The sequence below is a fragment of the Lycorma delicatula genome, chromosome 1 (genome assembly GCF_047948215.1).
Source record: "Lycorma delicatula isolate Av1 chromosome 1, ASM4794821v1, whole genome shotgun sequence".
NCBI lineage: Eukaryota > Metazoa > Arthropoda > Insecta > Hemiptera > Fulgoridae > Lycorma > Lycorma delicatula.
Genome location: NC_134455.1, coordinates 365,691,856 through 365,703,157, shown reverse-complemented (window position 1 = coordinate 365,703,157; position 11,302 = coordinate 365,691,856). Strand labels below are relative to the sequence as shown.

Genomic DNA, 11,302 nt, shown 5'->3' with positions numbered 1-11,302 from the left:
TATTGCGCCCGCTAGAAAGAAAAAACCTGGAAAAGACATCAAAAATATCAGTTTTTTGCCTATAATTCTAGTTCCAGTCAACCGATTCGCTCGAAAATCAATAGGAATTTCACTCTATTGGGTTTACACGTCCTTACAAAGTTTTATCAAAATCGGTCAAATATTGCGCCCGCTAGAAAGAAAAAACCTGGAAAAGACACCTAAAATATCAGTTTTTTCATATAATTCTAGTTCCAGTCAACCGATTCGTTCGAAAATCGATAGGAATCTCACTCTATTCGGTTTACACGTCCTTACAAAGTTTTATCAAAATCGGTCAAATATTGCGCCCAATAGAAATATAAAACCTGGAAAAGACACCCAAAATATCAGTTTTTTGCCTATAATTCTAGTTCCAGTCAACCGATTCGCTTGAAAATCTTGAGGACTCTCACTATACTCGGTTTACACGTCCTTACAAAGTTTTATCAAAATTAAAGTTAACAAATTAAGTGTAACAAATAAAGTTTTGTTTGCAAAAAAAATGTTTTTCAAAAATCGCACCTCCACCCCAAAAAATGCTCTAAAGTACTACTACTATGTTGTGACGTCACAGATGAGCGATAGAATTAAATAACTGAATAATATTTTAAGTTTAAAAAAATAACGTCTGGCCGGGTCTCGAACGCCCGAGTGACTCGGTACCTGGTGCGTTAAGCCTCGCGGTTACACCGGTCTGCCGACCCTACACACGAAATTTGTTCTATGCAAGTTGTGAAATTACGTTAGTTATTGCCGACTATCGCCACTAATGCTTCCACATCCGCGCAAATTAAATACGGAATGCGCGCGCGCTTTAGTTAGAATCATTGAATTAATTAAACGAAAAAATATTTTATTTAAATAAAGTAAAAAAATTTTTAATTAAGCTGTGTGAGTATAAGTGTCTAAGCTGTGCATCAGTAACAACCTTCACCTGTAGGGCTTTCCTACAACGTGTTTAGGAAAGTCCTAAAAACTGTGTTGTCAGGTTCTTACTTGCTTTTTTTTAATTCACAATGTTTTAGGCAGATTTCATAAGAAACCTACCTACTGTAATGGATACCATGATTCGACTTCCGGAAAATTTCGATATATCTTCGCGTTTGACATCCCCAGACCCCAAAACAACCTTCAGCTCAAAAGTTTATATATACATTTATTTATACATCTCTCTCGCTCTCTCTCTCTCTCTCTCTCTCTCTCTCTCTCTCTCTCTCTCACTCTATCTCAACGCTGCTCACTCTGAGTAACGCTGGACTCGAACGGATATGGAACGCTGCAAAAAATTCGTCCATAAAACTAAAAGAAATCTTTAAACTCATACCCGACATTAAAATAAACCCTTAAACACGCCCGATTAACAGAATCATACAGCAGCAAGTGACACTGTCCAGGCTCTGCGATTCGAAGGGAGAAATTTGTGAAACTCCCGCAACTTTTGCGTTCCGTTCCGTTTTAGGCCCTTATCAAAAGAATTGTAAAAACTTTAAACGAATTCGATATTTTACTTAATAGGAAAGTTATAACGATATTTTGTTTTTTCGAAAAATCCCCCCCACCTTTATTCAACCCCCTGGTCCGATTTTGGACGTTAACGAAATCGACCGAGATTTTGGGACGAGTTATTTTTGAGGAACAATTTGAAAGTGATTGAAGCAAAATTACGACTTTCTTGTAGACGCGATAACAGTATATATATATATTATATATATATATATATATATATAATATATATATATATATATATATAGTATAGTATATAGTATATATATAGTGTATATATAGTATATAGTGTAGTATATAGTGTAGTGTAGTATATAGTGTATATATAGTATAGTATATAGTATATATATAGTGTATATATAGTATATAGTATATATATATATACTGTTATCGCGTCTACAAGAAAGTCGTAATTTTGCTTCAATCACTTTCAAATTGTTCCTCAAAAATAACTCGTCCCAAAATCTCGGTCGATTTCGTTAACGTCCAAAATCGGACCAGGGGGTTGAATAAAGGTGGGGGGGATTTTTCGAAAAAACAAAATATCGTTATAACTTTCCTATTAAGTAAAATATCGAATTCGTTTAAAGTTTTTACAATTCTTTTGATAAGGGCCTAAAACGGAACGGAACGCAAAAGTTGCGGGAGTTTCACAAATTTCTCCCTTCGAATCGCAGAGCCTGGACAGTGTCACTTGCTGCTGTATGATTCTGTTAATCGGGCGTGTTTAAGGGTTTATTTTAATGTCGGGTATGAGTTTAAAGATTTCTTTTAGTTTTATGGACGAATTTTTTGCAGCGTTCCATATCCGTTCGAGTCCAGCGTTCTCAAACCCATTTCTGGGTCCGACCGCGGGAGACTAGGCTTTTATAACCCGTGCTCCCGACGTAATTCCCCTTCAGACCGTCAACTGAAGTCCTTTCGGTGCTAACGCTTCATAAGCTAGCAGGAATACGCCACAACGGGGCACTAGCTGTTTGGGGGGAGCAATGCGCCCCCTTCTCCGGAGGGAGTCGCAATTGCTGATTTAATTTAAGTTATTTAATTGTTAAGTAGTTTTAGGAATGGATAGGAGAAGATCTTCATCCACTTCTTTAATGGCTGCCCTTCACGATGCATCTCTGCTGGGCTCTTTTCCGGACTCCTGTCCGTGATTTCGGGTGTCGTAGAGGGTCTTCTTTCTTCTTCTACAGATGACCTCTTCGTTCTTCTTTGGCCTGCACTTTCCGAGACTTGCAGTAACCGAAGTTACATACCATTAACCTTGATATTCCCGTGGCCCCGAAGGGCTGAACGGGGGAAAGTGCAGGTTTCTTCTTTCTTTGTTCTTCTATGCTGTCGGTGGCCGCTGGGCAGGTGACTGCTGGGCTCGTGGCCTAAAACCTATCTCAGTAAATTTTTTTTTATATAACCAATCATTGGCCCAGGGGGTTGAAAAAATGGGGTTTCGAAGACAAAAAGAAATCATACCTCCTCCCTTAACAGACACAGTTTTGAATCGGTTTAAGTGGTCGTTAATCCTCTAAACATTACCTAAAATTTTTGTCTGTAACAATTTTGGATATGACCAACCCTTACGGCAAGGGATGGCCAAATTGTTGCTGGAATTGTAAGAAGATGGGGCGTCGTATGCTAAACATGTGAAACTTTTTTCATATGCAACCATTGTCGTATTTAGTAAATTTGAAGTTTTTCTTAACTTTAAGGTGGAAATCTTTTTTATCTCCTACTTCTTTCTTTCCTGTTTAGCCTCCGGTAACTACCGTTTAAATAATTCTTCAGAGGATGAATAAGGATGATATGTATGAGTGTAAATGAAGTGTAGTCTTGCACATTATCAGTTCGTCCATTCCTGAGATGTGTGGTTAATTGAAACCCAACCGCCAAAGAACACCGGTATCTACGATCTAGTATTCAAATCCATGTAAAAATACCTGCTTTACTAGGACTTGAACGCTGTAACTCTCGACTTCCAAATCAGCTCATTTGGGAAGACGCGTTAACCACTAGACCAACCCGGTGGGTTTTTTATCTCCTACTTAGCACCGGTGAAATCTACCTCCGCCTACCAGCGTGCCGAAAGGGATTTTTTCATGTTTGTCCTCAAATCTTGCATCCTTAATGTAATATACTTCCTGACATTGCCGATTAATGAAATTTTACACAATTATTAAGGTCTGGTGACAATACAATATTCCTACATTACTTTTGCAAACATCCCCCCGTACGGGAGTAAATTAAGGGTCCGGATGTAAAAAAACTGAAAAATCGACAAAACGGTACGGGGTTTTTGGGATCGCAGATGAAAAATCCGATTGCCATACTACTTCGTTACTTTGTATAATAAATGTTTGATTGAAAATTTGTTTGATATTTTATAAGTAGATTAGAAATTTCAGTATAATTACGATGTTATCTTATGAAATCCAAATTAACCTACTAATTGAAACTCATGATAATAATTTGATTAAAGTATGACTAAAAAGTATAAAGCAAGTTTTTAAAAATTTTGAAATATTTTTGTAATATTATTTAATTCATGTATCATTTTATTCATGTATACTTTATACATGTTGAAAAAATTGTAAAGAATTTTAAACTTGAGGGATCTCAAAACCTGAAGAAACACAAGAAATCGGGATAGGTCATTTCTTGACCGTTAGATATAAGTACGTGTGGAAAAAGTAAACCCAATTTGCGCTTACAAAATTATATAATGTTTTTTATTATGCTATTGATGTATGTAACTAAGTTTTAGTTTTTTATTTAAAACATTGCAGTATTATATTAATAAAACACAGGTGCATTAAATTGTGGAATGTGTCACGCATGGTAACGCAACTGCCGGGGAGGATCTGATGAAGCATCTGGATTGGAACAAGTGGCGGTAGTGGTAGGGGAAACTAACAGAGGAGGTCGCGACGCAGCGTATACCGTTCAGTACAGCAGCCTCTTCTACTCGTGTTGTTTCTGCTGTTGGTGATTTCGTTCTTTCGGTTTATATTTACTCGTTTAGTTATCGCGTGTTTGGAAGTGGTTTTATTTTGTAGCTTTGTGATTCGGTATGCTGTATAACAGTTATATTAATCAAATTTAAGAGTATTTAGAATCTTTCCGTGTTACATTTTCTACTGCGGAAAAAAATTTCTATTTGTGTAAGTAATAAATAACATCTCAAATTCTTTACTTTATGTTATACATGTAGAAAAAGTGTATTAATACGACAGGTGGATGCTGTTTTAGTGTTCTTTATTACAAGTTTTTTTATTTTATTTGATTTTATATTCCCAATATAATCCAATTAAATTGTTTTGGTTATTTTTTATCAACCAGTAACATATCTGCTCATTGTCTGTCGGTTACAACAACAATGTAATAATCTGATGTTAAATACTATATATATATATATATATATATATATATGTATTTTGTAAGCATTATTAACTGTTATTTAATATAAATATGATTTTAACATTTACTTCCTTATACAAAGTAAAGGAAGTATTGTAATCGCGAAAAATTTCGGTTTCAGATTTCAACGGAAATATCCATTTTGACCATCCCATCAATTTTGACTAGTTTCGGCGTGACGTACGTACGTATGTATCTCGCATAACTCAAAAACGCCATTAGCTGTAGAATGTTAAATATTTTATTTAGGATTGTTGTAACATCTAGTTGGGCACCTCCTCTTTTGATTGCAATCGACTGAACCAAAAATATTTATACAGTTAAACCTCTAAATAAAGCGGGGTTTCCATTTTCAAACATATGAATTTTGAACTTTTTTTAACTGCAGTAATAAGCTCTCGTTGAGAGCTTTTTAACGATATTGTACAAGTGGTACTAATTTTCATTGTTTCCAGAGTTGTAGCAAATAAAATTTTAATTAATGAAATATTTGGATCTTACAAGGGGAAGGCACAACGGTTCGAATCCGACTTTACATAATATATTTTTTAAATATATTAATTTATTAATATTAACCTCTGATTGTAAAATAAAATTTAGCAATAAATAATAATTCAATAACAATACAAAAAAAAAGATGAAAAAAAAAATCAGAAGTTATTAATGAAATAAAATTTTATGTACTTTTCATTTTAATTCAAAAATTTTTACTAGATCGTGGATACCGGTGTTCTTTGTTGGTTGGATTTCAATTAATCACACGTTTCAGGAGTAGTCGACCTGAGTTTGTTCAAGATTACAAATTTACCGGTTCAATTACATTTCACTGATAAGTCGCTAATGAAACTTAATTAATGCGACTATAAGTAAAAGTATTAAAAAAGACAATTTACAATCAGAGGTTAACAGTTATGAATAAATCAATATATTTAAATTTAAAAAAAAAGTTAAAAAAAAATATGTATATGAAGTCGGATTCGAACCGATGTTTGCATGGTTACGGATCCGATGTTCTCACCAACACTAAATAACTACTTGAGCGACGTAAAACAAAATTAATATCTAAACTAATATAAAATGTTAAGGAAATTTTTAGGGACATCTTTCTTGAGTATAATTGAATATTACGTGTTTTTATTTTGCGATAAAGATATGTAAACAGAGTACTTTTTGTTGTTACATCATAATAGTTTAAAAACCAGTATTAGATACATGTAAGACTTACATTTATTTAAAAATAATATAGGGACTTTTACTCTATTCTAATATTTCAAATAAGATTGTTGAATTAATAATTGTATAAATATTTGATGCTAATAAAAAATAATATTTTAGCTATTGTGTAACTCCCCATTGTTAAAAAATTGGAGGATCGTATCTCATTCAAATGAAATAAGTTTAAATGAAGTGCAGCAATAAATGTGCATACGTAATTTAATAGGCGAACAAGGAAGTCATATGGTGTCTACATCAAATTTTTTTTGGTTTGTTTCTAAGAAGGTTAAAAAATATTGAATATTTGGGTATTGACAAATTTTTGTTTAATCTATGTAGTTGCAAAAATGACTAACAATTTTAATGAAACAATTGTATCCACTTGTCTTAAGCCTTCAATATTCTTCTATTCACTTTTTATTTTAATAAATTTTAATGAACTAAAAATGATTAGTAACTAAATTTAAAAAAAAGTTAAAGAAAGAAGTTCAAATCTAAGATTAAAATTTTTTAATGTTGACCACACTGGAAAGGGAGCGTTCCAAATCTCTCGTGATTTTTTTCTTAATACATTTTTGTATACATAGATACCAAAAAAAATTAAAATTTATTGAAAATTAAATCCTAGAATCGTTTTGATCATTCAGTTTAATAATTTTTAGCCTGAAATATTAATTATTTACGGCAGATTAGAATTAATTCATAACCTGAATGATGATGACAATTTTACAATTAATTTGTAATAAATACAAATTTTCTGTTTACATAATATCTCATCTTCATTAGTAAGCCTGGTGTAGTATATTTATTATTTTCTATCGCAATTATACTTTGTTAGAAATCGACTCATATAAAGTCCTCTACAACGTTATTTATCTCATGTGACGTATAACTCATGCGATGTGCACCCTTTATTTTTAAGAGCATGAATTCAGGAAAATGTTAAAGAGGAGGTCACTGCAATATAATATCCTTGATACTGCTATTTTAACCGTTTTCTCGGAAAATTTGTTTCTTTCTGTTTTATTTTATTGTACGAAGTAAAGTAAGTGATCGCAAAAAATATCGGTTTTCAGATTTTAATGGAAATATCCATTTCGACCATTCCTGAATCCATTTTGACTAGTTTCGGCCTGACGTCTGTACGTACGAATGTATCTCGCATAATTCAAAAACGATTAGCCGTAGGTTGTTGAAATTTTGGATTTAGTACTGTTGTAACGTCTAGTTGTTGTGCACCTCCCCTTTTTATCGCAATCGACTGGACCAAAAGTATCCAAAAAAGAAAACATCAAAAAAATTTGGATTTTAGACTTTTTCTTAACTCTTAAGCCCTCATTGAGTGAGAGCTTTTCAACTATATATCATTAGTTACTTATTTTCATTGGTTCCAGAGTTATAGCCAAATAAAATTTTACTTAATGAAATATTTGGATCTTATAAGCGCACATCGGTTCTAATCGAACTTCATCTCCCTTTTCTTTTTTAACTATTTTAGTACTTATGTATTAACGCCACCGCAGCTACAGCTTTATTTAAAAATAAAGTAGTCAATCGGATTTCGGTGGAAAATGAACAGTCTCTTTATTAATTTTAATAAATGGTTATTTATTTTATAAATATAATTTAACCAAACTTAACCTACGCTCGCTTCGCTCGCTAACCTTGACTAATTAACAACGTAATTTTTGGAGTATTTATTTAATAAATTCAGTAATTATTGCAATTATTTATTATTTAAATAATCAAAACACTCCTGTTAATTAGTTAGGTTAGCGAGCGATGCGAGCGTAGGTTAAGTTTGGTTAAATTATATTAATAAAATAAATAAATTTCAACCATTTATTAAAATTAATAAAGAGACTGTTTTGAATCTATGTTAAACTCTATATCGGCTCATTTTCCACCGAAATCCGATTGACTACTTTGTTTTTAAATAAAGCTGTAGCTGCGGTGGCGTTAATACTTAAGTACCCTTTTTTTTTAAATTTAAATATATTGATTTATTATTAATTATTAACCTCTGATTTTTTTTTACCTCCGGGTCCGCCGTTAGGTATTGCTTCAGAGGATGAATGATTTTTTAGCGTGTGTGAAAATGCCATGCCTGACCGGGATTCGAACCTGGGACCTCCGGATGAAAGGCCGAGACGCCACCACTCGCGTCACGGAGACCGGCTTAACCTCTGATTTTTAAGAAAGTTTTATGATAAATAATAATTCAATAATAACAATAAATAAAAAAAATATATATGAAAAAATATCGGAAGTTATTAATGAAATAAAATTTTATGTACTTTTCGTTTTAAAATAATGTGTATATGTAATTTAATAGGCGTACAAGAAAGTCATGTGATGTCCACTTCAGATATCTTTAATATACGCTTTTTGATTTTGTTTATATTTAATATTTTACTATTTTTTAATGCTAAACGACTGTTACATTTTATTTTTTATTTAAGGTTGTAATGAATCTGTCCTCAGATGGCTTTGTCAAAACCAGTTAAAAGTTTAATATAAAAAGTTTTCTGTATTGTGAACTCTCCTGTTGCACAAAGCGTTTTTTACTTTTTTCTTTCCATTTTTCTCTTGTAGCCTCTTTCTTACAACAAACAGTTTTTGAGCTCTAAAATTTTCACTTTTCGATATTCATCGCTTAAGTATTTACATTTCACTAAATAAATGCTAGCAGATCTGGAGCTTATCTCATTTTACATTTCACAAAGTTGCATGTGCAATCATTAAATTTATCTGAAAGTTTCATAAACCACATCCTTGTAGTGTTCAAAGCAAAAAAATTAAGAAAAACATGTGAAGCAAGGGATGAAATGAATTTTTTTTTAGCCTTTCATTAGAATTTTGTGTTTTTTTAAACAAGTCTGTAACATATTTTAATATAATGTTTCAACACATTTTCAATTCGCATTAAATTGTTCACCTTTACTGAGAACCAAAATTGTAATAATATTTTTTTTGTTAACGATATTCGCGATATTAAATCGTCCATCGGAAAATTAAAAAAAAACTACCGAAGTATTGCATGACTGATTTTGGGAGCACCCTTAATCTGTGGGGGACAAGTTAGTAAAAGCTTTTTATAAAAAGTGATCCTTAACAAAAAGATAAATAAATTTAAAAAAAGCATTGTTTAAAAGTATTAAAAAATATAGTATAAATTTTATAATAGTAATCAGAAACATTGCTTCTTATTTTGGGTCAGGGGGAAATATCTTACGTGGGCCAAAACTACTTAAATTTTAACTGCACTTAAAATTAAAAAAGAAAAAGAAATTATTTTTTAATAATAAAAATTGAAAGAGAGAACCATAAAAAAAAACAAAAAAATAGAATATTATATTTCTTAGATAAATTGGAATAAATAAAATTAAAAAAAATTAAGTACTCTTATATAGTTAGGTTAAGTTTAACAAATGTGCTTAAATAAGGTCCCGGGTTCGAATCCCGGTCAGGCATTGCATTTTCACACACACTACAAATCTCATCCTCTGCAGTAGGCCTAACGGTCGACCCGGAAGTTAAAAAAAAAACTTAAATAAAGGTTTCTCTAAATCTAACACCAAGTCCAATAAAGGCTGAAAACAAGAATGTAAAAACAAAAAAAGCTTTTCTGTGCGTGAGGTCTGGGATTAATATGTTTCGAAAATTGTAAATTTTTTTTGATAGCCCTATTACATGATCTATAAAATACCAAAAAATTTTTAAAAAATATTAAAATTGAAAGGAGATAAGAAAAAAAAACTATATATATATTTAAATTTTTTGAGATGACGGACATGAACTGCTTTGGTCATTTTACCTTATGAGAATGGGAAATTTGAAAAATGATATGCCTGACTGGGATTAGAACCCAGGACCTCTGGGTGAAAAGCTGATATGCTATCACTAAGAGGTGGGGAAGTTGATTTTTTTAAAACTTTTTTTTGGATAAATATGAACCGAAATTTTTCGCGATCACGTTACTATTTTTACTTCGTACAAAGAAGTAAAAACAATATTAATTTGATCAATGCACCATATATAGAATTAGTTGAGCCAAGTTTGAAGAAAATCGGTTCGGTCAGTTTTGAGATATAAGGTGAAAAGCAGTGCGATACATACTTTCATACAAACGTTTTTTAGTCTAGATGAACTAGTCGGAGCGTAAACGTAAAGATTTGCAAAAAAATGCGATACCCCCATTTGTGACATAATCACCATACTTTCTCCTTTAATGTAGCTATTCTAGCTATATTCACCGGGAAGGTAATTATTTAGCGAGGTAAAAATATGCTGCATAAAAATTTATATTTAAAAAAATATTTCTTAACAAAAATACAAAAAATTGAAATAATTACACTATTGAGAAAACAATAAAAACGGGTGTTTTTAACAGATAAGTGAAAAGTTGTTTGATTTAAACGATAAAATAGATTGTCTTTGTACATAATTTGAAAATATTTAAAAAAATGCCTCATTATTTATTGGTACGATTATATTGTATGTATTTTTATCATCCAGATATTTTCAGAAGAAATAAGTGGGAAAATCTTGGGAAAAAAATTCATATCCTTGCATTCCAACATAATGCTCGTGCTTGTTTAGTCTTTTTGAACTTTCGCATACCTTTTTATTTTTCCCCACGTTACAAACGGTTTTAGTTCTTCATCTATTGCAGTATCTTTAAATTGTTTTTCTGTATTTTTTTATATTATTAAAGGAAAAAATTCTTGGGGATACTTCAAGTGTTTTCAAGCTTTTCCCTCGGGAATAAAAAAATAAAAAAGACTTCAAAAATTGTTTTAAAATATACAACTTTTCCAGCCTTTTTTTTTGTTGATTTTCATTTAAAAAAACACATTTAAATGTTAATATATATATATATATATATATATATATATATATATATATATATATATATATATATATTAATGTACATATATATACATAATTATATATATATATAAATATAAATAAATGCATTGTATATGGTGTACACGCACACACAGAGAGAGAGAGTGAGAGAAAGAGAGGGGAGATTGATGGGGGAGAGAGAGGTGGAATGTGGGAGGGAGATAGAGGGATAGAGAGATAGAGAGCGAGAGAGAGTGTGTGAGAGAGAGCGTCTGAGTGATGGGGGATGCTTCTAAAATGG

At 31.6% G+C, this 11,302-nt stretch overlaps 1 protein-coding gene across 1 annotated transcript in view; it reads left to right on the top strand.

Moving 5' to 3' along the window:
• The first annotated feature begins 4,453 nt into the window (after positions 1-4,453).
• The window catches only part of Tsp66E (Tetraspanin 66E), a 362,122-nt gene continuing 355,273 nt past the window's right edge, over positions 4,454-11,302 (top strand). The window contains exon 1 of the mRNA XM_075353657.1: positions 4,454-4,679. The gene's annotated coding sequence lies outside the window, so the exon portion shown is untranslated. The remainder of the gene's footprint in view (positions 4,680-11,302) is intronic.